The sequence below is a fragment of the Coregonus lavaretus genome, assembly GCF_964263955.1.
Source record: "Coregonus lavaretus genome assembly, chromosome: 1".
NCBI lineage: Eukaryota > Metazoa > Chordata > Actinopteri > Salmoniformes > Salmonidae > Coregonus > Coregonus lavaretus.
Window position 1 is genome coordinate 7,995,118 of NC_139988.1, and position 24,695 is coordinate 8,019,812.

Here is a 24,695-nt window from a genome sequence, read left to right on the forward strand (position 1 = left end):
TTAACTTTGGATCGGAGATGCTTAATGTGAGTCTGGAAGGAGAGTTTACAGTCTAACCAGACACCTAGGTATTTGTAGTTGTCCACATACTCTAGGTCAGACCCGTCGATAGTAGTGATTCTAGTCGGGTGGGCGGGTGCCAGCAGCGTTCGATTGAAGAGCATGCATTTAGTTTTACTAGTGTTTAAGAGCAGTTGGAGGCTACAGAAGGAGTGTTGTATGGCATTGAAGCTTGTTTGGAGGTTTGTTAACAGTGTTCAATGAAGGGCCAGATGTATACAAAATGTTGTCGTCTGCGTAGAGGTGGATCTGAGAGTCACCAGCAGCAAGAGCAACATCATTGATATACACGGAGAAAAGAGTCGGCCCAAGAATTGAACCCTGTGGCACCCCCATAGAGACTGCCATAGGTCCAGACAACAGGCCCTCCGATTTTACACATTGAACTCTATCTGAGAAGTAGTTAGTGAACCAGGCGAGGTAGTCATTTGAGAAACCAAGGCTATTTAGTCTGCCAATAAGAATGCGGTGGTTGACAGAGTCGAAAGCCTTGGCCAGGTCGATGAAGACGGCTGCACAGTACTGTCTATTATCGATCATGGTTATAATATCGTTTAGGACCTTGAGCGTGGCTGAGGTGCACCCATGACCAGCTCGGAAACCGGATTGCATAGCGGAGAAGGTACAGTGTGATTCGAAATGGTCGGTAATCTGTTTGTTAACTTGGCTTTCAAAAACTTTAGAAAGGCAGGGCAGGATGGATATAGGTCTGTAACAGTTTGGATCTAGAGTGTCACCCCCTTTGAAGAGGGGGATGACCGCGGCAGCTTTCCAATCTCTGGGGATCTCAGACGTTACGAAAGAGAGGTTGAACAGGCTTGTAATAGGGGTTGCGACAATTTCGGCTGCTATTTTTAGAAAGATCAGTCAGAGGACAGCTGAAACAGTGTTGAGCCTGTACGTGCCAGTATAGTCGTGGTCAAACGTTTTGAGAATGACACAAATACTAATTTTCACAAAGTCTGCTGCCTCAGTTTTGATGATGGCAATTTGCATATACTCCAGAATGTCATGAAGAGTGATCAGATGAATTGCAATTCATTGCAAAGTCCCTCTTTGCCATGAAAATAAACTTAATCCCAAAAAAACATTTCCACTGCATTTCAGCCCTGCCACAAAAGGACCAGCTGCCATCATGTCAGTGATTCTCTCATTAACACAGGTGAGAGTGTTGACAAGGACAAGGCTGGAGATCACTCTGTCATGCTGATTGAGTTAGAATAACAGACTGGAAGCTTTAAAAGGAGGGTGGTGCTTGAAATCATTGTTCTTCCTCTGTTAACCATGGTTACCTGCAAGGAAACACGTGCCGTCATCATTGCTTTGCACAAAAAGGGCTTCACAGGCAAGGATATTGCTGCTAGTAAGATTGCACCTAAATCAACCATTTATCGGATCATTAAGAACTTCAAGGAGAGAGGTTCAATTGTTGTGAAGAAGGCGTCAGGGCGCCCAAGAAAGTCCAGCAAGCGCCAGGACCGTCTCCTAAAGTTGATTCAGCTGCGGGATCGGGGCACCACCAGTGTAGAGCTTGCTCAGGAATGGCAGCAGGCAGGTGTGAGTGCATCTGCACGCACAGTGAGGCGAAGACTTTTGGAGGATGGCCTGGTATCAAGAAGGGCAGCAAAGAAGCCACTTCTCTCCAGGAAAAACATCAGGGACAGACTGATATTCTGCAAAATGTACAGGGATTAGACTGCTGAGGACTGGGGTAAAGTCATTTTCTCTGATGAATCCCCTTTCCGATTGTTTGGGGCATCCGGAAAAAAGCTTGTCCGGAGAAGACAAGGTGAGCGCTACCATCAGTCCTGTGTCATGCCAACAGTAAAGCATCCTGAGACCATTCATGTGTGGGGTTGCTTCTCAGCCAAGGGAGTGGTCTCACTCACAATTTTGCCTAAGAACACAGCCAAGCATAAAGAATGGTACCAACACATCCTCCGAGAGCAACTTCTCCCAACCATCCAAGAACAGTTTGGTGACGAACAATGCCTTTTCCAGCATGATGGTGCACCTTGCCATAAGGCAAAAGTGATAACTAAGTGGCTCTGGGAACAAAACATCGATATTTTGGGTCCATGGCCAGGAAACTTCCCAGACCTTAATCCCATTGAGAATTTATGGTTGATCCTCAAGAGGCGGGTGGACAAACAAAAACCCACAAATTCTGACAAACTCCAAGCATCGATTATGCAAGAATGGGCTGCCATCAGTCAGGATGTGGCCCAGACGTTAATTGACAGCATGCCATGGCGGATTGCAGAGGTCTTGAAAAAGAAGGGTCAACACTGCAAATATTGACTTTTTGCATAAACTTAATGTAATTGTCAATAAAAGCCTTTGACACTTATGGAATGCTTGTAATTATACTTCAGTATACCATAGTAACATCTGACAAAAATATCTTATAACACTGAAGCAGCGAACTTTGTGAAGACCAATACTTGTGTCATTCTCAAAACTTTTGACCACGACTGTAGGTAATGACTTCCCTCCCTCAGCTGGTCCCATCTCCACCGCCACCAAACGGCGGGCGGCCTAAATATAGGCGGGAAGGTTAATGACGACAAAGCTAAGGTCGCAGTCACACCGTACCTCTACCTGCTTCGCTAACAAAATGGAGTCTACCACTGTGCTCAGATAAAACAAGGTCAAGATAGAGTTTCAGTAGCTATTAGCTCTGGGTACAACATAGTACCCTACACCCAAACGAGGGCACTACGTTCATCCACCTCTAGCCTGCTAGCTCCCCTACCTCTACAGGAACACAGTTCCCGCTCAGCCCAGTCAAAGCTATTTGCTGCTCTGGCACCCCAATGGTGGAACAAGCTCCCCCACGACGCCAGGACAGCGGAGTCACTGACCACCTTCCGGAGACACTTGAAACCCTACCTCTTTAAAGAATACCTGGAATAGTATAAAGTTATCCTTCTACCCACCCCCCCCACCCCCCCATTAAAAAAAGAAGAAAAAAAGTGGTTGTCCCACTTGCTATCATAAGTTGAATGCACCAATTTGTAAGTCGCTCTGGATAAGAGCGTCTGCTAAATTATGTAAATGTATATGTAAATAGTAACTTTAGAGGAGAGTATACTGTAGATAGAGGAGAGTATACTGTAGATAGAGGAGAGAGTATACTGTCGATTGAGGAGAGTATAATGTAGATAGAAGAGAGTATAATGTAGATAGAGGAGAGAGTATACTGTAGATAGAGAAGAGTATAATGTAGATAGAGGAGAGTATAATGTAGATAGAGGAGAGAGTATACTGTAGATAGAGGAGAGAGTATACTGTAGACAGAGGAGAGTATACTGTAGATAGATGAGAGTATACTGTAGATAGAAGAGAGTATACTGTCGATTGAGGAGAGTATACTGTAGACAGAGGAGTGGACAGCAACTGTCCTGAGTGTTACTGTAATTTACAATCTGATTAATTTCCCTGATGGGATAGGGTCACCACCTCTCGTACACTATGGTCACTATCAGTTCATACGTTTGCATCCTCATTATATTACATACTATCCTTATTTTAACTCTTATACGTATTCAAGTATTTTATATTGCAATATAATTAACAAACAGTATGTATAAACATGGGGCTCTGGAGAAGGGAAATCTTCACCATAGTCCCGTTTCTCAGTCATTTACAGATGTAGGATCTTAGTTTGATCACTCTTTTGTTGCTGAAAATTTTCCTGTGCCGCAGGAAATGCAGTTGAGCTTCGTGATTTACATATACTGCATTCGGAAAGTATTCTGAACCCTTGACTTTTTCCACATTTTGTTACGTTACAGCCTTATTCTAAAAATGTTTTTTTTAATCAATCTACACCCAATACCCCATAATGACAAAGCAAAAACAGGTTTTTAGAACGTTTTGCAAATGTATATAATAAAAAAACAACTGAAATATTACATTTACATAAGTATTCAGACCCTTTACTCAGTACTTTGTTGAAGCACCTTTGGCAGCTATTACAGCCTCGAGCTTAGTTAGGTATGGCGCTACAAGCTTGGCACATCTGTATTCGGGGAGTTTCTCCCATTCTTCTGTGCAGATCCTCTGAAGCTCTGTCAAGTTGGATGGGGAACATCGCTGCACATTCAGAGACTTGTTCCGAAGACACTCCTGGGTTGTCTTGGCTGTGGCCTTAGAGTCGTTGTCCTGTTGGAAGGTGAACCTTCACCCCAGTCTGAGGTCCTGAGTCCTGGAGTAGGTTTTCATCAAGGATCTCTCTGTACTTTGCTCTGTTCATCTTTCCCTCGATCCTGACTTGTCTCCCAGTCCCTGCCGCTGAAAAACATTCCCACAGCATGATGCTGCCACCACCATGCTTCACCGTAGGGATGGTGCCAGGTTTCCTCCAGACGTGATGCCTGGCATTCAGGCCAAAGAGTTCAATCTTGGTTTCATCAGACCAGAGAATCTTGTTTCTCATTGTCTGAAAGTACTTTTGCCTTTTGGCAAACTCCAAGCGGGTTGTCATATGCCTTTTACTGAGGACTGGCTTCGTCTGGCCCCTCTACCATAAAGGCCTGATTGGTGGAATGCTGCAGAGATGGTTGTCCTTCTGGAAGGTTCTCCCATCTCCACAGAGGAACTCTGGAGCTCTGTCAGAGTGACCATCGGGTTCTTGGTCACCTCCCTGACCAAGGCCATTCTCCCCCGATTGCTCAGTTTGGCCGGGTGGCCAGCTCTAGGAATAATCTTGGTTGTTCCAAATTTCTTCCATTTAAGAATGATGGAGGCCACTGTGTTCTTGGGGACCTTCAATGCTGCAGAAATGTTTTGGTACCCTTCCCCAGATCTGTGCCTCGACACAATCCTTTCTTGGAGCTCTACGGACAATTCCTTAGACCTCATGGCTTGCTTTTTGCTCTGACATGCACTGTCAACTGTGGGACCTTATCTATTGCCACTCCTATTTGCCCTATCTTCAATGTAAGCCTACTAGAAAGTGTGTGCCCTCAGGCCTGGAGGGAAATAAAAGTTATTCCCCTACCTAAGAATAGTAAAACTAGAATCCCTCCACAGCCTCATAGAGGATCTAGATACATTTTCTAACCTCTCTGGATTACAACCAAATTATGACAAATGTACTACACTGCTCAAAAAAATAAAGGGAACACTTAAACAACACAATGTAACTCCAAGTCAATCACACTTCTGTGAAATCAAACTGTCCACTTAGGAAGCAACACTGATTGACAATAAATGTCACATGCTGTTGTGCAAATGGAATAGACAACAGGTGGAAATTATAGGCAATTAGCAAGACACCCACAATAAAGGACTGGTTTTGCAGGTGGTGACCACAGACCACTTCTCAGTTCCTATGCTGATGTTTTGGTCACTTTTGAATGCTGGCGGTGCTTTCACTCTAGTGGTAGCATGAGACGGAGTCTACAACCCACACAAGTGGCTCAGGTAGTGCAGCTCATCCAGGATGGCACATCAATGCGAGCTGTGGCAAGAAGGTTTGCTGTGTCTGTCAGCGTAGTGTCCAGAGCATGGAGGCGCTACCAGGAGACAGGCCAGTACATCAGGAGACGTGGAGGAGGCCGTAGGAGGGCAACAACCCAGCAGCAGGACTGCTACCTCCGCCTTTGTGCAAGGAGGAGCAGGAGGAGCACTGCCAGAGCCCTGCAAAATGACCTCCAGCAGGCCACAAATGTACATGTGTCTGCTCAAACGGTCAGAAACAGACTCCATGAGGGTGGTATGAGGGCCCGACGTCCACAGGTGGGGGTTGTGCTTACAGCCCAACACCGTGCAGGACGTTTGGCATTTGCCAGAGAACACCAAGATTGGCAAATTCGCCACTGGTGCCCTGTGCTCTTCACAGATGAAAGCAGGTTCACACTGAGCACGTGACAGACGTGACAGAGTCTGGAGACGCCGTGGAGAACGTTCTGCTGCCTGCAGCATCCTCCAGCATGACCGGTTTGGCGGTGGGTCAGTCATGGTGTGGGGTGGCATTTCTTTGGGGGGCCGCACAGCTGCAAGAGGAAAGCATTGATGCTATGGACTGGCCCGCCCGTTCCCCAGACCTGAATCCAATTGAGCACATCTGGGACATCATGTCTCGCTCCACCCACGTTGCACCACAGACTGTCCAGAAGTTGGCGGATGCTTTAGTCCAGGTCTGGGAGGAGATCCCTCAGGAGACCATCCGCCACCTCATCAGGAGCATGCCCAGGCCTTGTAGGGAGGTCATACAGGCACGTGGAGCCACACACACTACTGAGCCTCATTTTGACTTGTTTTAAGGACATTACATCAAAGTTGGATCAGCCTGTAGTGTGGTTTTCCACTTTAATTTTGAGGGTGACTCCAAATCCAGACCTCCATGGGTTGATACATTTGATTTCCATTGATAATTTTTGCGTGATTTTGTTGTCAGCACATTCAACTATGTAAAGAATTATTTTAGTGTTCCCTTAATTTTTTTAAGCAGTGTATAAAATGACGTGTTAGAAGCCAGCACAGCGGATGACTCACTTTCAACAAAGAAGTTATTAAGGGGATAGGGTAGGTCTGCGTCCTGAGGCTTCTCTTTGTAACCTATGAACGAGCCATCCGTTTTCAGCAGAAAGTAGTGTGGTCTCCAGTTCTTGATATATTCTCCTGTAGAAAGAGGGAGGAGAAGAATAAGAATACAATGAGGAGTACTGTATATATATACACACTACCGTTCAAAAGTTTGGGGTCACTTCGAAATTTCCTTGTTTTCGAAAGAAAAGCAAATTTTTTGGCCATTAAAATAACATCAAATTGATCAGAAATACAGTGTAGACATTGTTAATGTTGTAAATGGCTATTGTAGCTGGAAACGGCTGATTTTTAAATGGAATATCTACATCTACAGAGGCCCATTATCAGCAACCATCAGTCCTGTGTTCCAATGGCACGTTGTGTTTGCTAATTACATTTTTACATTTTAGTCATTTAGCAGACGCTCTTATCCAGAACGACTTACAGTTAGTGAGTGCATACATTTTAAAAGGATAATTGATCATTAGAAAACCCTTTTGCAATTATGTTAGAACAGCTGAAAAATGTTGTGCTGATTAAAGAAGCAATACAACTGCCCTTCTTGAGACTAGTTGAGTATCTGGAGCATCAGCAATTGTGGGTTCGATTACAGAATCAAATGGCCAGAAACAAATAACTTTCTTCTGAAACTCGTCAGTCTATTCTTGTTCTGAGAAATGAAGGCTATTCCATGTGAGGAATTGCCAAGAAACTGAAGATCCCGTACAACGCTGTGTACTACTCCCATCACAGAACAGCGCAAACTGAAAGATGCTGGAGGAGTGCTTGATGTCATCTGTCAAGCATGGTGGAGGCAATGTGATGGTCTGGGGGTGCTTTGGTGGTGGTAAAGTGGGAGATTTGTACAGGGTAAAAGGGATCTTGAAGAAGGAAGGCTATCACTCCAAAGGTCTGCAAGGCTGTAATTGCTGCAAATGGAGGATTCTTTGACGAAAGCAAAGTTTGAAGGACACAATTATTATTTCAATTAAAAATCATTATTTCTAACCTTGTCAATGACTACATTTCCTATTAATGTTGTTATATTTCCTATTCAAACTCATTTCATGTATGTTTTCATGGAAAACAAGGAAATGGAATGGTCTACCGTATCAAAAGCTTTGGCCAAGTCAATAAAAATAGCAGCACAAAATTGCTTAGAATCAAGGGCAATGGTGACATCATTTAGGACCTTTAAGGTTGCAGTGACACATCCATAACCTGAGCGGAAACCAGATTGCATACCAGCGAGAATACTATAGACATCAAGAAAGCCAGTCGATTATTGACACGTTTTTCCAACACTTTTGATAAACAGGGCAAAATAGAAATTGGCCTATAACAGTTAGGATCAGCTTGATCTCCCCCTTTAAATAAATGATGCTCCGTAGCTGCCTTCCAAGCAATGGAAACCTCCCCAGAGAGGAGAGACAGGTTACAAAGGTCAGAGATAGGCTTGGCGATGATAGGGGCTGCAACCTTAAAGAAGAAATTATCTAAACCATCTGACCCAGATGTTTTTTTGGGGTCAAGTTTAAGGAGCTCCTTTAGCACCTCAGACTCAGTGACTGCAGGGAAACTTTGTAGCGGGGCAGGGGGAAAAGAGGGAGGAGCATCGGGGCTAGTCGCAATAGAAGGGATGGGAGATGAGGAAATGTTGGACGGGCAATGAGGCATGGCTGAGTCAAATAGGAATGACATAGCTCCTTATGACATAGCCCCTCTAATAATTTAATAGGATCTCTATGGATGGTAATGACTCATTAACCCCTGAGTCGGTAACACGTCAATCAAATCATTGTGCTCTAGATCCTTTGTGTAGGTGTGACACTCTGGCTCTATGGACGTTTATATTGAGCCAGGGTTGTTCATTTTCGTGTGTTTGGGTGTATTTCATTTGGTGGTGTTGGGGATGGGTGAGTTTCATTTTGTTTGTGTCATGTGGTGATTGGTCGATGACTCCCAATCGGAGGTAACGAGTGTCAGCTGTCGGCTCGTTATCTCTGATTGGGAGCCATATATATTCTGTGTGTTTTCTCCTTTGTGTTGTGGGTTATTGTTTCTTTGTTGCTGTTTGTCGTATTTCAGTAGTGAACTTCACGTATCGTCTTTTGTTGTTTTTCGTGGTTGCTTTGATTAATAAAGTCATCATGTTCACTCGCAACGCTGCGCATTGGTCCAATCCTTCAGACGATCGTGACAGAATAACCCACCAAAAAAGGACCAAGCAGCGCGTCCAGGAGCAAGGGGTCTGGACACAGGAGTTATGGATGCCTCCTAAGGACTTTTGGACATGGGAGGAGATTCGGGCTGGAAAGGGTCCTTGGGCACAACCGGAGGAACATCATCGCCCTCGTGAAGAGCTGGAGGCAGCTGCAGCCGAGAGGAGGTGGTCTGAGGAGGAATATCACCGCCCTCGTGAAGAGCTGGAGGCAGCTGCAGCCGAGAGGAGGTGGTATGAAGAGGAAGCGCGGAGTCGAGGCTGGAAGCCCGTGGTTACTCCCCAAAAAATTTTTGGGGGGGGGCACATGGCTTGGGCGCCTGGGCAGCAGGAGGCTGCCACAGGGAGAAAAGGAGAGAAGGCTATCGGATTACGGGAGCCATTGGCGAGTAGAGGGAGGGAAGTTGTTGTGGCACGGCATGAGAGACTGAAGTGTGTTCCCAGTCTGGTCCGGTCCGTTCTTGATCCCCAGTTAAGGCCAGTGGTGGGTGTTCCCGGTACGGTCCGGCCTGTTCCTACTCCACGCACCAGGTCCACGATGTGCGTCGCCAGCCGGCCTGAACTGGCCGTCTGCCCAACGGCGCCTGAACTGCCCGTCTGCCCAACGCCGTCTGAACTGCCCGTCTGCCCAACGCCGTCTGAACTGCCCGTCTGCCCAACGGCGCCTGAACTGCCCGGCTGCCCAACGCCGTCTGAACTGCCCGTCTGCCCAACGCCGTCTGAACTGCCCGTCTGCCCAACGCCGTCTGAACTGTCCGTCTGCCCAACGCCGTCTGAACTGCCCGTCTGTACTGAGCCTGCAAAGCCGCCCGTCTGCCATGAGCCTTCAGAGCCGTCCGCCAGACCGGAGCCGCTAGAGCTCTCCGCCAGACAGGATCAGCCAGAGCCTTCCGCCAGACAGGATCAGCCAGATCCGTCAGCCAGCCATGAGCAGCCAGATCCGTCAGCCAGCCATGAGCAGCCAGACCCGTCAGCCAGCCATGAGCAGCCAGATCCGTCAGCCAGCTATGAGCAGCCAGATCCGTCAGCCAGCCATGAGCAGCCAGATCCGTCAGCCAGCCATGAGCAGCCAGATCCGTCAGCCAGCCATGAGCAGCCAGATCCGTCAGCCAGCCATGAGCAACCAGATCCGTCAGCCAGCCATGAGCAGCCAGACCCGTCAGCCAGCCATGAGCAGCCAGACCCGTCAGCCAGCCATGAGCAGCCAGATCCGTCAGCCAGCCATGAGCAGCCAGATCCGTCAGCCAGCCATGAGCAGCCAGATCCGTCAGCCAGCCATGAGCAGCCAGATCCGTCAGCCCGCCAGGATCCGCCAGATCCGTCAGCCAGCCAGGATCCGCCAGAGCCGTCCTGCCAGGATCCGCCAGAGCCGTCCAGCCAGGATCCGCCAGAGCTGTCCAGCCAGGATCCGCCAGAACCGTCTAGCCAGGATCCGCCAGAGCCGTCCAGCCAGGATCCGCCAGAGCCGTCCAGCAAGGATCCGCCAGAGCCGTCCAGCCAGGATCCGCCAGAGCCGTCCAGCCAGGATCCGCCAGAGCCGTCCAGCCAGGATCCGCCAGAGCCGTCCAGCCAGGATCCGCCAGAGCCGTCCAGCCTGGATCCGCCAGAGCCGTCCCGCCAGGATCCGCCAGAGCCGTCCCGCCAGGATCCGCCAGAGCCGTCCCGCCAGGATCCGCCAGAGCCAGCCAGCCAGGATCCGCCATCTAGTCAGGTACTGCCCCTTAGCCCGGTGCTGCCCCTTAGTCCGGTGCTGCCCTTTAGCCCGGTGCTGCCCCTGAGTCCGGTGCTGCCCCTGAGTCCGGTGCTGCCCCTGAGTCCGGTGCTGCCCCTTAGCCCGGTGCTGCCCCTTAGCCCGGTGCTGCCCCTTAGCCCTGTACTGCCCTTTAGTCCGGTACTGCCCCGTAGTCCGGTGCTGCCCCTTAGTCCGGTGCTGTCCCTTATCCCGGTGCTGCCCCTTATCCCGGTGCTGCCCCTTAGGCCGATGCTGCCCCTTAGTCCGGGGTTGCCCCTTAGTCCAGGTGGGGTTAGGTGGAGGGTGGTCATTGGGAGGAGGCTACCGAAGCAGGTTGTGACTGTGGTGGGGTGGGGATCACGACCGGGGCCAGAGCCGCCACCATGGACAGACGCCCACCCAGACCCTCCCCTAGTCCTGATGTTGGTGCGCCCGGAGTTCGCACCTTTAGGGGGGGGTACTGTGACACTCTGGCTCTATGGACGTTTATATTGAGCCAGGGTTGTTCATTTTCGTGTGTTTGGGTGTATTTCATTTGGTGGTGTTGGGGATGGGTGAGTTTCATTTTGTTTGTGTCATGTGGTGATTGGTCGATGACTCCCAATCGGAGGTAACGAGTGTCAGCTGTCGGCTCGTTATCTCTGATTGGGAGCCATATATATTCTGTGTGTTTTCTCCTTTGTGTTGTGGGTTATTGTTTCTTTGTTGCTGTTTGTCGTATTTCAGTAGTGAACTTCACGTATCGTCTTTTGTTGTTTTTCGTGGTTGCTTTGATTAATAAAGTCATCATGTTCACTCGCAACGCTGCGCATTGGTCCAATCCTTCAGACGATCGTGACAGTAGGTTGAATGTTTCTTCGTTACTGTATGAAACCTGCCAGTCCGTAGATCCAAAAACAATCAACTCTGCACTCATAAAGCAATTAAAACCGCTTATTACATTTTTTTATGGTTTCATGGAAAAAACATTTTTAATGGTTAGCTCTATGAGCTCTTTGTGCAATTATTTTTGTGCAGACATTATTGTTTTTGCATTAAAGTGCCGTAACACAGCTTACCCCTATCATCAGTATCATTCTGAAGTGGCTTCTGTTTCAATACCCATCCAGACCAATATCTTTTAGACTCTCATGATATTGCTTTGGGATTACCATGATCAAAATGACAGAAACATGTTTACAATCTGAAATCACTCCATCATCTGCCTCATTTGGGTTAGGCAGTTGTTCGGGTGGGACTATGGGACCCGGGACACCCCTATCCTCCTGCCCAGGGAATTAGGCTAGCTCTGTAGAGAGGGCTGCAGCATGGGGGGTCAGATCTTCATCAGGGGGCCAGAGCAGACAACTTTAACCCTCCCGGGCGGCAGCAGCAAAACAACATCTGCTGAGCAGCTGGTCATCCCGCATTACCAAACAAAACTTCTGGTGCAACAGCCTGCTCCATCTAATAACCAACAGCAGGATTACAAGGGCTACATCACACGTACAGCATAGGGTTTAACACAAGATACCACAGGATACTGAAGAGCACAGGCAGCATAACATATTGTTCTGTAGATCAACCACTGTGTAAGGTGTATACTCCTATAGAAGATATGATAACTGTTAATGGAAGAAGTTTGGAGTTTGACTTGAGAGGGAAGGTACTACACTTCTGCTGTCTGCGAAGATAGATGTCACAGCATTTGACTAGAGCTTTTAAAAAGCCGCAAACATTTGTATGCACATGTGCTTCTCCTTGCTAATCTATTTTGGTGATATTTTCCATTTTCCAATTGATTTTCACCATAGGCCAGAGGATTGAAAATGGCATTGAGACCGAAAGTCAACCAATGATCTCAGAATTGCCTTACCTTTAGTCCTTATATAATACCAACATAATCATTTATTTTCAATATCGCAGTTCCATTTAGTTTCAGCATCAGGACATTTTTGTTCCAGCCTCATTCATGTGGATGGACACACTGAAATCCTCTATAACGGACGAGATGTGAAAATCCTCAAACGTGCACTTTGTATTTTTTTACTCCTGGTAATTAGCCCAGCATCCCGACGGCTGACACGCACGCCTCTGTGACAGCTCTGAGAAAATAAACAACATGTTCTATTTGTAACATCCACTTTAAGCATAATGACAGCAGCTTTTCTTAATTAACACATCAGAGAAAAACACCTGCTCATGTTAATTTGAGGAGACGGAGGTCTTTGCCGGTATGCCTCTGTGAGGCTGGGGTCTGTGGGCGGGGAAGAGGGGAGGAGAGCAGCTGAACGCAATGCAGAAGGCTGTGGGGACAGGAGCCACCATAGGCTGCAAGGTCTCTCCTCTGACTCACTCCCAGCCTGTCACAGATCTCACCACTAACACTTGGTACTGTTGGTGGAGAAAGAAATGATTCCTGATCAAAACAAGACATGTAAGTGAGGGTAGACATTTGCTACCAGACAGGAGAGTGGGCGTGACATAGGTAATTGCATGAAGCACTGAGAGGTTTTGAATTAATCAAACATACTGGATTTAAGCCAGAAAGTAAAATAGTGTTATGACAGACAGAGTGGTCTTTAATGAATGCTATAAATAGGTATCCCACCAGATTGAGTTTAGTGTGTGAGTGTAGCTGTATTTGTTCAATGCAATATTCAGTATGTGGTGCTGAGTTTGCAGTGAGGCAAATGGTCCAATGTCCTGGACTGAGGGTTAATGGTCCAATGTCCTGGACTGAGGGTTAATGGTCCAATGTCCTGGACTGAGGGTTAATGGTCCAATGTCCTGGACTGAGGGTTAATGGTCCAATGTCCTGGACTGAGGGTTAGCACAAACTGGGAACCAGACTGTAGAGGTGGACCAGAAGGGGATGGACAGTTACACCCACATATAGTTCCAACTCTCAGGGCTCTATTCAATCAGATCTGCTTTAGCCGACATCCGGGTCATTGTCCGCATAGCAGTTGTTTTGACGGTGTCGAGGTGGAACTGCATTAGAGCTGGCAAATCCACAAGCGGCTCCTGGCATTATACCTAAAGTGGACATTGCCATTGGCTGCATTGTCACATTAAGATAAATCCCATGCAGCCTTGTTTACAAGTTCAAACACTGGAACGAGAGATGTAATCCACACCTCCATTAGGATGATAGAAATCTTAATGATTTAATTTAATTATTTATATATAGCCTACACTTTTTCGCTCTGAACTTCTTGATTTGGCTCCAATGCAGTTCCACCTCTGACACCGCCAAAACATCTGCTATGCGGGTATATGCTATCGCCGGTTAACGCTTGATCTGATTTAATCTAGGCCTCAGACTGATCCAGTAGTGTTCCTCAAACTCTCAATGCTGGCCCTGGTCATAATGGCAGATACTCTGAATGGGCTGCTATAGACAGATACTCTGAATGGGCTGCTATAGACAGATACTCTGAATGGGCTGCTATAGACAGATACTCTGAATGGAGCTATAGACAGATACTCTGAATGGGCTGCTATAGACAGATACTCTGAATGGGCTGCTATAGACAGATACTCTGAATGGGCTGCTATAGACATATACTCTGAATGGTCTGCTATAGACAGATACTCTGAATGGCTGCTATAGACAGACACTCTGAATGGGCTGCTATAGACAGATACTCTGAATGGGCTGCTATAGACAGATACTCTGAATGGGCTGCTATAGACAGATACTCTGAATGGGCTGCTATAGACAGATACTCTGAATGGGCTGCTATAGACAGACACTCTGAATGGGCTGCTATAGACAGATACTCTGAATGGGCTGCTATAGACAGATACTCTGAATGGGCTGCTATAGACAGATACTCTGAATGGCTGCTATAGACAGATACTCTGAATGGCTGCTATAGACAGATACTCTGAATGGGCTGCTATAGACAGATACTCTGAATGGCTGCTATAGACATATACTCTGAATGGGCTGCTATAGACAGATACTCTCTGCAGATTGAGAAAATGTCCTGCATTCAACACAAGTTTGTGGATTTTTTTTTTCTCCCCCTTTTAGATCCTACTTTGGACTTCTGTTGCAGTCAGATGCAAACAGTTGAAACACAAATTCAGCTCAGCCACCCACAGAATCAGTTCTGAGAGAGACTGGTCCAACAGATCCAATCGCACAATTAAAGCAACATACTGTACGCCACTCAATTACAAGACCAGATGAATTGTTAATTTGTCTGTGGACTGAGACAGGCAGGTGGCTGTTTGAATCTGGGAAAGGACTTGGATGGGCCACTTCCACCGACAGACAAGCTCTTCACCAAAAACACTTCTAGCGGTCCACACATCTCCTGAGACCATTCTGAGAACTCACACCACCATCTTCCTTTTCATTTGACAAAATCAGGTTTTTAGTTTTGAGAACAAAAACAACTAACAGCCCATTTGTTAATCAGCCCAAACAGGGATTTAATTTAATGCTTTGGCCGGAGCTGGCCTGATTTGCAGATGGCATAAATATGGGCTTGTGACGGGTGCCCTGGGACCCACAGGCTGCCACGTTCCAGCACACAAGGCTCCAAACCTCCAACCAGCTCGCCTGGGCACCGCCAGAGACAGAGACAGCCGCTCCTGCTAACGGTGCCCCAGCCCGGGCACCGACATGAGCACATAGACGTGGGCAGCACCAGACCTGGCCAGAGGGAGGAAGGGAGGGATGGATGGATAAAGTGAGAGATGGAGGGATGGAGAGAGAGAGAGATCTGTTTGTACCCGGGCCTGCTGTTTCTCCTCACCATGAAAGCTCTGTACCATGGCAGCTTGCTGGGGGAGGGCAGCTGGACCCACTTTGTGAATTTGGCCAAGCTGACTGGAGAGGAGGCTCGCTGACATCTGAGTCAATAGTACAACAGTACCTCAAGTTATCTTGTTTTTACACTGTTTAACTAAAAATGGAGAGACTAATACATTTTACAGAATTAAGCTTACAGTTTACTACCGGTTAATAAACTATTTATTAACGATTTATAAGCAAACTTTGAAAAACATGTTGCCAAAATATCTACCCATGGTCAAAGTAAATTCCAGTGTCAGGACACTGTAAAAAGCAACCACATAATTTTAATCCAAAAAGCTGTAATGGCTTTTGGTCATAACAAATGGACAACTGTCACTATCAATTGGATTGCACTTGTTGATGGAAAGTTAGTTAATGTTAAGTCAAGGGTTGATCCTTTAATGAGGCAAAGCCGTGGGGATTTGCTGTATTTTCTACCTGAATTGCCCAGAAAGACTTAGGAGTTGATCCCCTTAGAGATGAAGGTCGTTTAGACACCCAGACATAACAAGGTGGTCTGAGCTCTGATCCCCCACCATGCCTAGCTAGCTGGGAATAAACATGGAGAGATTCCCCTACCATCAGCGTGGGATGGCCAGGTAATCCAGGTAGGGTAAAGATAGGGGTAGGGAGGAGGGCACTAAAACTAAAATGAGCATTAGGAAGAGATCTTGTATACTGTTCAGTTCTTAGAGACTATGGAAGATATGATCTCTGTTTGGAGTTCAGACTTTGCTTGTGTGTGTGTGTGTGTGTGTGTGTGTGTGTGTGTGTGTGTGTGTGTGTGTGTGTGTGTGTGTGTGTGTGTGTGTGTGTGTGTGTGTGTGTGTGTGTGTGTGTGTGTGTGTGTGTGTGTGTGTGACTGAGACAGGCAGGTATACTGTGTGTGTGTGTGTGTGTGTGTGTACACTGTGCTCTCATGCCCACTGCCATAGGCCTGTGACCCCAGACACAGCTGCCCTGCTGCTCCAACCTCAGACACCTTACGTGAAATCCAGGGCTGGCTCAAGCCAATCCACTTACAGTGTATTAATGTTATTACCAGGCTGGCCAGGAGAGAGGGGTGGTCAGAAGAGAGGAGTGGTCAGGAGAGAGGGGTGGCCAGGAGAGAGGGGTGGTCAGGAGAGAGGGGTGGCCAGGAGAGAGTGGTGGTCAGGAGAGAGGGTTGGCTGGTGATAGTGGTGGCTGGTGACAGTGGTGGATGGAGGAGAGGGTGGTGGATGGTGACAGTGGTGGCTGGTGACAGTGGTGGATGGAAGAGGGGGTGGTGGGTGGTGACAGTGGTGGATGGAGGAGGTGGTGGTGGCTGATGACAGTGGTGGCTGCTGACAGTGGTGGATGGAGGACGGGGTGGTGGCTGGTGACAGTGGTGGCTGGTGACAGTGGTAGATGGAGGAGGGGGTGGTGGCTGGTGTTACAGGAGGGGGTCGCAGTTCCGGAGCAACCCACTAGGTGTCATCCTCCGACAACCTTAGGCAGCTCCTCACTCACAGTCTGGACTAATCATCATCCTATTGGTGTCACCTGTGTCTACCTGTTCACCTGTGTATTTATGCCCTCACTTCCCTGTGTTCCCTTGCTCAGTTTTCTCTGCTAGTTTCTCTATGTCCAGCAGTACTACTCAGTGTCTGATCGGAGATCTATGTACAGGTACTTGAGAAGTGTTCTCCCTGTTTCGTTATTTGTTTCAGTCTTAGGTACTATTTCGTATTTTGGATGTCAGATGGTTTTTGGAGACTTATTTGCTCCAACTTTCTATTATCGTGATAAGTCCGTTATTTTGTATTCTGGCTTCAGGACCACCAATAAAGATCCTTGTTTCACCATCTCTGCCTACTGCCTGTTACAGGAGTGGGTCGCAGTTCCTGAGCGACCCACTAGGTGACATCCTCCGACAACCATAGGCACCTCCTCACTCACAGTCGGGACTAATTATCTGCCTATTGGTGTCACCTGTGTCCCAGAACAGCCCAGCCCAGTACAGCCCATCCCAGAACAGCTCAGAACAGAACAGCTCATCCCAGAACAGCCCATCCCAGAACAGCTCAGAACAGCCCATCCCAGAACAGCTCAGAACAGCCCACCCCAGAACAGCTCAGAACAGCCCACCCCAGAACAGCTCGGAACAGCACATCCCAGAACAGCCCATCCCAGAACAGCTCAGAACAGCCCATCCCAGAACAACCCATCCCAGAACAGCCCATCCCAGAACAGCCCATCCCAGAACAGCCCAGCCCAGAACAGCTCAGAACAGAACAGCTCATCCCAGAACAGCTCAGAATAGCCCATCCCAGAACAGCTCAGAACAGCCCATTCCAGAACAACCCATCCCAGAACAGCCCAGCCCAGAACAGCCTATCCCAGAACAGCTCAGAAAAGACCATCCCAGAACAGCTTAGAACAGCCCATTCCAGAACAGCTCAGAACAGCTCAGAACAGCCCATCCCAGAACAGCCCAGCCCAGATGCATGCCATGATGAGTAGTACTGTGGTGGTGGTGGGTTCCTCCAACAGCAGACAATGGGTGTCTCTGGTTCTGGGGCCGGCAGCCACAGGCAGATTGAGTGGGGCACCCAGGGGACCCTGGTGGTCCAGGGAGATTTCAGCTCCGCCAGCTGCACACAGCTCGCCCGCCTGGTGCTCCTATCTACCCCGCAGCTGGTGCAGTGCGCTGTGGATAGAGAGGTCAGAGCACGGGGCCACCCCAGCCATACACTCACACACACATACATGTACAGAGACATACACACACATACGCAGGCGGGCCGACGCAAAAACAACAGGCGCTGTCACTGTAGCTCAGCTCTGTCATTACACAGACTAGCTCTCAGGCTGATAGTGCAGCTGGTAGTACAGTAAGGATGATTACTCTTAGGACCTTGTAATGATACTGTTGTATACCCAACAGGACCAATGGGGATAACTACTGACTTCTGAATATACAGTTGGTTTAGATTAATGACACTTTTTAGTGAGACTTAATGAAACGTTCAACTGTGTATTACTGTGTATTACTATGTATTACTGTGTATTACTATGTATTACTGTGAATTACTGTGTACTACTGTGTATTACTGTGTATTACCAATCATTCAAACTGTGTAATCATTGATCATTCCTCTGTTATATAGAAACTCTGTGACCATTTTGTTTTAGAACTTCCTCGTTTGATTTAAATAGGCTATATTAAAGACAAATCTTCTCATGTGTAACAAAGAAGATGTCACAAATGTCCACATCAAAATCTCAAGAAGCTCCATCGTTAAACCGTTAGCTAGATCTGACTGAGAGACTAATGACTATGTAATCCCATTCCCTGTCTCCCACACAGCTTCTCCTCTCCTCACCTCTCCTCTTCAAATAGTCAGCCCATGTAGTACCAGCAGTGCTCACTAGATGGCGGTGGCTCCCTGGAGCAGGCTCACTGCCTCCCCGGCTGCCTGGCTGGCTGGCTACACACACAGCAAAGTGGGCCACAGTGGTCGGTGAGTGACAGAGACACTGTAATCCCCTTTCCCCTTTCCACTTTCCCAGTTTGGAGCACGAGGGGTGTGTGTGAGGGGGTGAGGGGATGGGGGGAGGGCGCAGATCCTCCCAACTGGCACAGGGGGCGCCGTGGCTGTGGCGTAGCAGGTAGCCTAGGAGTTAGAGCACATATTTTTTTTAATTTTTTTTAATTTAACCTTTATTTAATCAGGGAGGCCAGTTGAGAACAAGTTCTCATTTACAACTGCGACCTGGCCAAGATAAAGAAAAGCAGTGCGATAAAAACAACAACAACACAGAGTTACATATGGAATAAACAAAACATACAGTCAATAACAAAATAAAAGAAATATATACAGTGTCTGCAAATGTAGTAAGTTATGGAGGTAAGGCAATAAATAGGCCTTTGGTGACAAAATGGATGGCACTGTGATAGACTACATCCAATTTGCTGGGTAGAGTGTTGGAAGCTATTCTGTAAATGACATCGCCGAAGTCAAGGATCGGTAGGATAGTCAGTTTTACGAGGGCATGTTTAGCAGCATGAGTGAAGGAGGCTTTGTTGCGAAATAGGAAGCCGATTCTAGATTTAACTTTGGATTGGAGATGTTTAATGTGAGTCTGGAAGGTGAGTTTACAGTCTAACCAGACACCTAGGTATTTGTAGTTGTCCACATATTCTAAGTCAGACCCGCCGAGAGTAGTGATTCTAGTCGGGCGGGCGGGAGCAAGCAGCGTTCGATTGAAGATCATGCATTTCATTTTACTAGCGTTTAAGAGCAGTTGGAGGCCACGGAAGGAGTGTTGTATGGCATTGAAGCTCGTTTGGAGGGTTGTTAACACAGTGTCCAATGAAGGGCCAGATGTATACAAAATGGTGTCGTCTGCGTAGAGGTGGATCTGAGAGTCACCAGCAGCAAGAGCGACATCATTGATATACACAGAGAATAGAGTCGGCCCGAGAATTTAACCCTGTGGTACCCCCATAGAGTCTGCCAGAGGTCCAGACAACAGGCCCTCCAATTTGACAAATTGAACTCTATCTGAGAAGCTGTTGGTGAACCAGGCGAGGCAGTCATTTGAGAAACCAAGGCTATTTAGTCTGCCAATAAGAATGCGATGATTGAGTCAAAAGCCTTGGCCAGGTCAATGAAGACGGCTGCACAATACTGGTCTATAACAGTTTGGATCTAGAGTGTCACCCCCTTTGAAGAGGGGGATGACCACGGCAGCTTTCCAATCTCTGGGGATCTCAGACGATGCGAAAGAGAGGTTGAACAGGCTAGTAATAGGGGTTGCGACAATTTCGGCGGCTAATTTTAGAAAGAAAGGGTCCAGATTGTCTAGCCCAGCTGATTTGTAGGGGTCCAGATTTTGCAGCTCTATCAGGACATCAGCTATCTGAATTTGGGTGAAGGAGAAGCGGGGAGGGGGGGGCATGGGCAAGTTGCAGCGGAGGGTGCAGAGCTGGTGGTCGGGGTAGGGGTAGCCAGATGAAAAGCATGGCCAGCCGGAGCAAAATGCTTATTGAAATTCTCGATTATCGTAGATTTATCGGTGGTGACAGTGTTTCCTAGCCTCAGTGCAGTGGGTAGCTGGGAGGAGGTGCTCTTATTCTCCACGGACTTTACAGTGTCCCAAAACTTTTTGGAGTTAGTGCTGCAGGATGCACATTTCTCTTTGAAAAAGCTAGCCTTTGCTTTCCTAACTGATTGTGTATATTGGTTCCTGACTTCCCTGAAAAATTGCATATCGCGGGGGCTGTTCGATGCTAATGCAGTACGCCACAGGATGTTTTTGTGCTGGTCAAGGGCAGTCAAGTCTGGGGTGAACTAGGGGCTATATCTGTTTTTAATTCTTAATTTTTTGAATGGGGCATGCTTATTTAAGATGGAGAGGAAAGCACTTTTGAAGAACATCCAGGCATCCTCTACTGACGGAATGAGGTCAATATCCATCCAGGATACCCGGGCCAGGTCAATTAGAAAGGCCTGCTCGCTGAAGTGTTTTAGGGAGCGTTTGACAGTGATGAGGGGTGGTCGTTTGACCGCGGACCCATTACGGACGCAGGCAATGAGGCAGGGATCGCTGAGATCCTGGTTGAAGACAGCGGAGGAGTATTTAGAGGGTAAATTAGTCAAGATGATATGTTAGTAAAGATGATATGTTTACGGATTTAGGGTTGTACCTGGTAGGTTCCTTGATTAATTTGTGTGAGATTGAGGGCATCTAGTTTAGATTGTAGGACGGCCGGGGTGTTAAGCATATCCCAGTTTAGGTCACCAAGCAGTACGAACTCTGAGGACAGATGGGGGACAAGCAATTCACATATGGTGTCCAGGGCACAACTGGGGGCTGAGGGGGGTCTGTAGCAAGCGGCAACAGTGAGAGACTTATTTCTGGAAAGGTGGATTATTAGAAGTAGAAGCTCAAACTGTTTGGGCACAGACCTGGATAGTATGATAGAGCTCTGCAGGCTCTCTCTACAGTAGATTGCAACTCCGCCCCCTTTGGCAGTTCTATCTAGACGGAAAATGTTGTAGTTCGGAATGGAAACTTCTGCATTTTTGGTGGCCTTCCTAAGCCAAGATTCAGACACTGCTAGAACATCAGGGTTGGCAGAGTGTGCTAACGCAGTAAATAACTCAAACTTGGGGAGGAGGCTTCTGATGTTAACATGCAAGAAACCAAGGCTTTTACGGTTACAGAAGTAAACAAATGATAACGCCTGGGGAGTAGGAGTGATACTGGGGGCTACAAGGCCTGGGTTAACCTCTACATCACCAGAGGAACAGAGGAGGAATAGAATAAGGATACGGCTAAAGGCTTTAAGAACTGGTCTTCTAGTGCGTTGGGTACAGAGAATAAAAGGGACAGATTTCCGGGCGTTGTAGAATAGATTCAGGGCATTATGTACAGACAAGGATATGGAAGGATATGAGTACAGTGGAGGTACACCTAAGCATTGGGTAATGATGAAAAATATAGCATCACTGGAGGTACCAATTGAGCCGGTCTCCACGTGTATGGGGGGTGGGACAAAGGAGCTCTCTGAGGCTGGTTGAGCAGGACTGGGGGCTCTACAGTGAAATAGTACAATAAGAACTAGCCCAAACAGCAATAGGCTAGGCATATTGACAAGGGAGAGAGGCATAACGCAATCACAGATGTTATTCGAGAGGGTAAGACAACAACTGGTAATGGCGACGAAAGTTTGGGCTGAGGCTAAACAGATAAACAGGATAGGTTACTGTGTAAAGGAACAGTCCAGCAGGCATCAGCTGTGTAGCTGAGTGATCATAAGGTCCAGTGAACAGCAATAGGTAAGTCCGGGAGCAGTTCGTAGGCTGCTACAGCATAGGCGAGCAGGAGGCACGGTTGTTGATTGCGCGTGCTAGCGGGCCGGGGCTAGCAGATGGATCTCCGTGGTCATCGCAACGGGAAGCCTGTTGAAACCACATCACATGATTACGTCGGCAGACCAGTCGTGATTGATCGGGGGGGCTCCGTGTCGACACTAGGAGGTCCCGTCCGGTTGACAGAGAGGTAGATAGCCGGGAGATGGGCCTGGCTCGAGGCTAGCTCAAGGCTAACTGGTGCGTCGGGACAGTGATGATTAGCCAACAATAGCCATTCGGTTGCAGCTAGCTAGTTGATGATCCGGTGTTAAGGTCCAGTGATTCAGTGATTCCGGCAGAAAATCCGATATGCTCTGGGTTGATAGCACGCTGTGCAGACTGGCCGATAATTGTCCAGGCTAGAGCTGGCTGGTAGATAGCGCAGGCCACGGACAGTGGTGAAGACCGCTAACGAAGGCTAATAGCAAGTAGCTAGTTAGCTGGCTAGCTGGCTAGCTTCAGCCGTAGGTTCTTGATAAAAATAAAGAAATAATAGAATCCGTTCCACATTGGGTGAGGCGGGTTGCAGGAAAATATATTTAGTTAAAGGATGGAAAGTGAGATAGAGAAATATATACGAAAAAAGACAAAAAACTAAAAAACAGGCTATTTACATGAGGACACAACAGAATACACGACCGCACTGCTACGCCATCTTGGATAAGTATAAGCCTAGCAGTTAGAGCAGGTAGCCTAGCAGTTAGAGTAGGTAGCCTAGCGCTTAGAGCAGGTAGCCTAGCGGTTAGAGCCGGTAGCCTAGCGGTTAGAGCAGGTAGCCTAGCGCTTAGAGCAGGTAGCCTAGCGGTTAGAGCAGGTAGTCTAGCGGTTAGAGAAGGTAGCCTAGCGCTTAGAGTAGGTAGCCTAGCAGTTAGATCAGGTAGCCTAGCAGTTAGAGCAGATAGCCTAGCGCTTAGAGCAGGTAGCCTAGCGCTTAGAGCAGGTAGCCTAGCGGTTAGAGCAGGTAGCCTAGCGGTTAGAGCAGGTAGCCTAGTAGTTAGAGCAGATAGCCTAGCGCTTAGAGCAGGTAGCCTAGCGGTTAGAGCAGGTAGCCTAGCGGTTAGAGAAGGTACCCTAGCGGTTAGAGCAGGTAGCCTAGCGGATTGGCCACTCCAAGACCTATTTGCGACCAAGCTTTAACTTCCTGACTGATGTCTTCAATATATCCACATCATTTTCCTTCCTCATGATTCCATCTATTTTGTGAAGTGCACCAGTCCCTCCTGCAGCAAAGCACCCCCACAGCATGATGCTGCCACCCCCGTGCTGCATGGTTGGGATGGTGTTCTTCGGCTTGCAAGCGTCCCCCTTATTCCTCCAAACATAACGATGGTCATTATGGCCAAACAGTTCTATTTTTGTTTCATCAGACCAGAGGACATTTCTCCAAAAAGTACGATCTTTGTCCCCATGTGCAGTTGCAAACTGTCTGGCTTTTTTATTGCAGTTTTGGAGCAGTGGCTTCTTCCTTACTGAGCGACCTTTCAGGTTATGTCGATATAGGACTTGTTTTACTGTGGATATACTTTTGTACCTGTTTCCTCCAGCATCTTCACAAGGTCCTTTGCTGTTGTTCTGGGATTGATTTGCACTTTTCGCACCAAAGTATGTTCATCTCAAGGAGACAGAACGCGTCTCCTTCCTGAGCGGTATGACGGCTGCGTGGTCCCATGGTGTTTATACTTGCGTACTATTGTTTGTACAGATGAACGTGGTACCTTCAGGCGTTTGGAAATTGCTCCCAAGGATGAACCAGACTTGTGGAGGTCTACAATTTGTTTTCTGAGGTCTTGGCTGATTTCTTTTGATTTTCCCATGATGTCAAGCAAAGAGGCACTGCGTTTGAAGATAGGCCTTGAAATACATCCACAGGTACTGTCGTAGTAAATATATAATGTTATAGCTTGGTCTGACTAAAATCTTGTGCATGACCCATTTTGTGTTGGGCCTTTGTATTTAATACAATGCACAAAAGAGTCCTATCTTGTCAGCCTTATCAGCAGGTGGCTAAGGACAACACCCACGCCATAGGTCTCTCAGTTCTTCCAACTCACGAGTTCTTGCTCTGAGGACACACACACACACACCCCCACACACACGCACACATACACACACACACACACACACACACACACACACATACACACACATACACACACACACACACACACACACACACACACACACACACATACACACACACACATACACACACACACACACACAAAAATCCCCTTCTCTTAGGCTGAACATCTGAAGACAGAGAACCCGACTCAGAGCCAATGCAACAGTGATACTAACCTGGAGGGGACCTCGCCCAACTCATCAGGACCAATCAGAAGATCAGAACTACTAGAATCAACCTACTTCATTTTATTGTATAAAATGTCAGCACACAATGTTTCGGGGCTCTCTCAGATATCTCCCTACGAGATTGACGAACGGGTCCGTGCACGCGATTCCAGATATCTT

The 24,695-nt window shown here is 47.6% G+C and overlaps 1 pseudogene across 1 annotated transcript in view; it reads right to left on the reverse strand.

The window, feature by feature from the left end:
- LOC311133023 (RAC-gamma serine/threonine-protein kinase-like) overlaps positions 1 to 24,695 on the reverse strand; it is a 332,129-nt pseudogene that overhangs the window by 41,788 nt on the left and 265,646 nt on the right. Inside the window, exon 2 of the transcript in view lies at positions 6,565 to 6,690. The product of the transcript in view is annotated as an RAC-gamma serine/threonine-protein kinase-like (transcript). The remainder of the gene's footprint in view (positions 1 to 6,564; positions 6,691 to 24,695) is intronic.